The sequence below is a fragment of the Pelophylax lessonae genome (genome assembly GCF_965119305.1).
Source record: "Pelophylax lessonae genome assembly, chromosome: 4".
Lineage (NCBI taxonomy): Eukaryota > Metazoa > Chordata > Amphibia > Anura > Ranidae > Pelophylax > Pelophylax lessonae.
The window spans coordinates 210533929-210539928 of NC_138771.1; the positions used below are offsets into that span (position 1 = coordinate 210533929).

At 48.1% G+C, this 6000-nt stretch overlaps 1 protein-coding gene across 6 annotated transcripts in view; it reads right to left on the reverse strand.

The window, feature by feature from the left end:
- The window catches only part of BRD1 (bromodomain containing 1), a 145352-nt gene extending 139574 nt beyond the window's left edge, over positions 1-5778 (reverse strand). For 2 of the 6 annotated variants that reach the window (XR_014225158.1, XM_082254449.1), the window contains exon 1: positions 5354-5778. The gene's annotated coding sequence lies outside the window, so the exon portion shown is untranslated. The remainder of the gene's footprint in view (positions 1-5353) is intronic. The other 4 variants (XM_082254448.1, XM_082254447.1, XM_082254446.1 and 1 more) reach the window with 4 other exon arrangements.
- Positions 5779-6000: the final 222 nt, after the last annotated feature.

Sequence of the window (6000 nt, forward strand, 5' to 3'; positions counted from 1 at the left end):
GTGTTCCGTGAAAAAACCATAACCGTAAGAAAACCATACCCTCGTCACTTCCGGTGCACCTACGGAGGGTATGGATTTCTCACAGTAGTGTGTGTAATGTTATACTTGCCGCGATTACATTAAAACAGCTCCTCTGCAACATCAGTCATCTCCGCTCCTATCCCTCATCTCGGCTAACAAATATAAAAGTGGATCACGGAGCCGAGATCGCCGTCACTTACACCTGCCGCCGCTTTTATATTTATTAGCCGAGATCAGGGAAGTGTCAGGGATAGGAGAGGAGATGCCCCATGTTGCAGCCGAACTCTTTTAATGTAACCGCCGCAAGTATAATATTACACACACTCCCTAATAATTTCATTCCCTCCGAGCATGCGTACTTGTGAACTTCTCTGCTGTGCAATGACGTATCGGGGCTCTGAGCATGCGCACTGCTACGCTGCTCAGCTGTTTCAGACAGGAAGTGACGAGGGTATGGAATTCTAACAAGGTATGGTTTTCTAACATTACACCGGCACCAGCAGATGTAAATACTGCTGGTTTTTTTTTTTTTTTTGTATTTTTTTAATCCCAGGCTTTCCAGCCAAGATGAGAGATATGGGGACTTCTAGACCCCAGATCTCTCTGCAAAGAGAACCTGTCATGCCCAATTCCTATAAAAAGGGATGATTACATTTCTTGTAATAGGAATTAAAGTGATCAAAAAACAAGAAAAAGTAACCCCTTCATGCTTGTACACAGAAGCAAACGCATACGTAGGTTGCGCCCGCATATGTAAACGGCATTTAAACCACACATGCGACCGTTAGAGTGAAAGCAATATTCGACCTCCTCTAACTCTAAACTAGAAACCTGTAATAATTTTAATTTCAAGTACCAAATTTGACGCCAATCCACAAGTGTGCGCAATTTTAAAGTGTGACATGTTCAGTATCTTTTTACTTGACGTAACATGTTTTACATTATACAAACAATTGGGGCAAATATTGTGATTTTTTTTTTTATTTATTCATGAAAAAGTGGGGGGTTTTTCCCCCCAAAAAAAAAAACCTGCTGCGCAAATACCATGTAACATAAAAAGATATTGCAAGGACTGCCATTTTATTCTCTAGATTCTCTGCTATAAAAAATATTGCCTGCCCCACATGTAAGGCAATTTTCCTCAGATGTTTAGGCTGGGGACACAGGGAAGGCAACACAATGTCTTCATTCAAATGAAAATTCGAGACAACCTTTGGAAGGAAAGACCGACAGGGGTGAGGAACCACCTTATCCCTGCGAATCAGCAGATAGAGTGGACAGGATAACGTCACCAGTTCCAACAACCCGGTGCGCAGAGGTGATAGCCACCAAAAAAGCCACCTTCTGGGACAGCGTAAGCAGGGGAATCTCCCGAATATTTTCAAAGGGAGGCTTCTGTAGAGCTGAAAGCACCAAATTGAGATCCCAAGACAGCTTCGGAGCCGGCACTGGAGGGACCAAATGTCTGACACCCTAAAGGTACACACCAGGGAGTGTGTGGCCAAAGGTCGTTGGAAGAAGACCGCCAAAGCCGACATCTGGCCCTTGGTACTCAAGGCCAACTTCTGTTCAACCCCCCGTTGAAGGATAGCCAAGATCCGAGCCACCGAGAAAAAGCGAGGATGAACCCCAAGAGATTCACACCACGCAATTCAAGTCTTCCACGTACGATGATAGATCTTCCTAGAAGTAGATTTCCTAACAGCATTGGAATCACTGACGCAGACAAACCTCTATCCATCCGCTGAGGTCTGCATGCGCTCGCTGGACAGACTGGGGTGACCAATGGATCTAAATTATCCAGCCCGTCGCCCAGTCTGGCATTTGACTGTAGATCTCACAGGAAAAGACCAGGAGAACACATTTCTATCTAAAAAGAAAAAAAATAGCCAGGACCAGAGATCCCAGCAAGGAAAAAATGAGTACCTATAGCAGAGAGGAAGTATACCCCCTGGGACTGCCCATAAGCGTAGCCAGACTTTTCTTTCTGCCTAGTGTCCTACTGCAGTATAACCCAATGGTTAAGAAGATCGGGAGCTGTGTCCGTCAATGAACGAAAGAGAAATACTAATTTAACCTTGTAAACAAGAAGTGCCAGAAAAGTCTGGTTGTTCAAAAGTCTACCAAAGGAAACCAATGCAGCCATCGCATCTAAGAATTGGTAAGCTGCAATATAATGCTCCATTCACACCTGAGCGTAGCGACAGCTGCTGCAACATTTTTTTTTTTTTACATTTTTTGTGGAGCAACACTATTCTTCCTTCTCTCCAAAGAAGCTCATGTACCAAATCTTGGCACGTGTTTGTTTTTTGGTTTATTACCGCTTTAAAGTAATTAGCGCATGCGCTCTGAAGGTCCAGCTTACCTCTCTGGATCTTCAGAGCATGTACAGTAAACAGCGGCTCCTGCACGCATGCATGGGGGTAATGTCACCGCAGGTTCCGGCCACTCACATCGCGGAGCCTGCGAACACAGAAGAAACACCAGGAAAGAGGTCTCCCGTCCTAGCGGCCGATGTTGAGACAGCTTCGTTCTAAGGTATTTTATAATGAACTCACTATGCCTTTGTATTTCAGGCCTCCCCCCCCCCCCCCCAGGGTTTACAACCTCTTTAAAAGTGGAGTTTCACCCAAAAGTGGAACTTCTGCTTATCGGATTTCTCCCCCCCCCCCCCCCCAATCCAGTGCCACATTTGGCACCTTTGTTTTTGACAGGTACCTGCCCCCACTTCGGGTGGACTCGGCACAGTACATCACAAGTCCGCCCCCCCCACCGCCGCACCATTAAGGATGCGCAGTGGGGAACTGGCGGTGACATGGCTTCCCTGCTGGATTAACTTACCGGCAATGGCAGCGGCAGCACCCGACAGCTGATGAAAACATTGGTTGGGGTGCCAACATTGCTGGATTCCAGGACAAACAAGTGTCCTAATATTAAAATTCAGCAGCTACAGTACGTGCAGCTGCTGACTTCATTTTTTTCTGGGGGCAGAACTCCACTTTAAGGCCTCACGCACACCAGTTTAATGTAAACACTTTCTTCAAACGGGAGAAAATCTGCATTACAAACGTACATGAGCCAGTTTTTCAAATGCATTTAGATGCGTTTGGGTGTTTATTTCATTGGCTAGAATGTTAATTTATTCTGACCATTGAAGTAAATAAGCGCTCAGACGTGTTAAGGCCTCATGCATAAAAGTTGTTTAAAAAAAAAAAAAAAAAAAAAAACGAGCTGCAAAGCCAGTTCTGACGCCAGGAAAAAGTAGCTGTAAAAACACGTTTTTAGAAGCGTTTTGGATTGGCGATAATGCGTATTTAGCAGCCTCTCTCTGCCCTTTTCTATTTTCCAACCTTCAATCACCACAGCTTAAAGCGGAGTTCCGGCCACAAAATGTATTTTTATTGAAAAATAACCCCGGGACCGTCAGGGCTAGTACATTCCACAATGGCTAGCCTCTGAACTGTCCCGGGTCGCACTTACCTGCAAGAAGAAATACTTACCTTGAAAAATTCTTCTCCAGCGCTACCATCTCTGAAGTGGGCAGCTGAAGCCAGTGCGTCCTCTTCTGCGTCCTCTTCCGTTTCCACTTCTCCCAGAATGCGCCTGCACCGGCCCAGCTCATCACTTCTGGTGTGAGCACATCATCCCTCCACAGCTTCTGGGCATGCCCAGAAGCTGTTTAGCAGGGAATGAAGCGCCGCACCGGAAGTGACGAGCGGGGCCGGTGCAGACGCATTGATTCCTGGGAGCGATGACGTTCAGCACCCAGGAATCAATGCAAAGCGGAAGTGACAGCGCGGGCCGCCGCAGAGAGAGGAAGTGGAAAAAAGGAAAGTATATTTTCTTCAATAACATGGGAAGTAAACAAAAAAAATTGTAACTATCTTTCTTTTTCAGGTGACCAATAGCAAGCGGATGGCCCAAAATCAATTATGACGATTTTGTGGCCGGAACTCTGCTTTAAAAACATCTGACGTGGCCTAATGCCCAGTACACACGATCCAAAAATCGGACGCCGTTCCGTCCGTTTTTGTTTGATTGCTAGGAACTCTCAATTATATTCGCAAACGGGAGAGGTTACTTACGATACGAATTTTCTCGGACGATTATTCGAAAGCTTCCGGTATGCGTAACCACGCTGTAGCGTGTGAGGGGAAATGATGTCTACTCACCATTTTTTTCGGACGAACAACATACTGATAATACGATTATCGTACGATGTGTTATAATACGATCAAAATTGTTATGCTTGCACGACCGGATAATATCGGGCGAACGGTCGTGATCGCCTCTCGTAAGCTGTGTACTAACGATCAGATTATCGTCCGATCTTTTCACAAGCGTTATTTTTTGTCCGATTTTCGGATCGTGTGTACAGGCCATTACGCTGTATGCAGCCTTTAGCAGCATCAGGCGTTTTTACAGCTGCTGCTGCAGAAAGCACTGACCCTGGGATTTTTTTGCAGCTTAAAAACGTCAATGCCACGCGCAGCTCCTAAAAGCCTGTGTGTGCATGAGGCCATAGAATAACATGGAGGGGCGTTTTTTAAGCTGCATAAAAAAAACATCCAATGCTCCTAAAAGCAGAGCAGCTGTAAAAACGTCCTGTGTGCACGAGGCCTTAGTGTTTTTATGCCAAAAGCTCTTCTCCTGAATACGATTTGAATGCATTTAGGAGCTTTGATTGCCTCTCAAAGCCTAGGAGTGCATGGACACAGCTTTTCATTGAGGGAAGTGGGGGGTCAGTTTAGGGGTAGCAGGGTGCATGAGGCCTAAAACAACCGGTTAGGAGAGGACGTATCTCCCTCCACATTACCTGAAGAGCGAACCACTATGAACAACTTTTTCTGAGGAGTGTCAGCTGCAAGTGTAAACTCAGTCTGATTCCAAACCACAACACACGTCCCTTTAAACTCTGCTCGGCTCCTGATTGGACACACAGGCACAGGGGCCTGGAAGTTATGGAGGAGATAGGAACTTCCTGTAAACAGACTCCCCCTTTAATGGACAGCAGTCCTCCTCCCTGCTGTGGCTCCACCATGTTTCCCCCTCTGGGTGCTGAAGAGTTAAGCCTTCCCCCTCAGCCCCCGTGACGTCACTGCACCAAACACTTTTCCCGGGCCCGTTCAAATCAATGGGTGGCCGTTAAGAGTCCCCGGGAGAGAGCCCGCGTCACTCGGCGCCCAGTCAGTCTGCCTGGGAGCAGCAAACATGGCGGCCAACAAAACAAGCGCACAAAGCAGCAGAGTACACAGTGACTGGGAAGGCGAGGAGCGGCCATCCTCCGGCTGGGAGGGGGAGACGGAGCTGTGAGATTAGGAGAGCGGATTACCTGCTGGCAGCCGAGCGATGCTGGACACCCCTCCTTAGCGGCTAATGGCGACTACTGCTTCTCCCGATGTGACCGCACACTGCGGCCAGAAGACACGGATCCGACCACAATAGACTTCCGCTCCAGGCTCCCTCCCCCGACCAGGCAGGCAGGAAGGGGGACCCGGATATCCCCCCCGCGGCCTCCCCGTCCTCCGATCCGTCCGCTTGTCCTGGCGGAGCTCCGGCTTCAGGACGGCGGCCGCAGCTCGGCCCAGATTCCTCCTTTGAAACAAACAATGCGGTTTCACCACCACAAGCGCGTGCCGCCCCTCTCCGTTGTGGAGACGTAAAGACGTCACGTACTGTGCGTGCCGCCATGATGGGGGAGGCAGGAGGGCGGCTTGGCACGGCTCGTTACTGTGGGAACGGCTGGACCTCAAACCGGCTGAAAGCAGCTGAGGACGGTGGATGGGGGTTTAGCTGGAGGCTGGTTTTCTATGCAAATTGTTTTTACAGGTTTGTTGCTGCAGTGAGGAGCCTCTTGCAGCTACACCTGGGTAGGATGTATATGTTCTAGGATAAGAGGAGCATGACAGTCAGGGCTCGTTCACACCGGCTGCCTGCTACACACCATGAAGCTGGATACACACTATACAATTTTCTTTC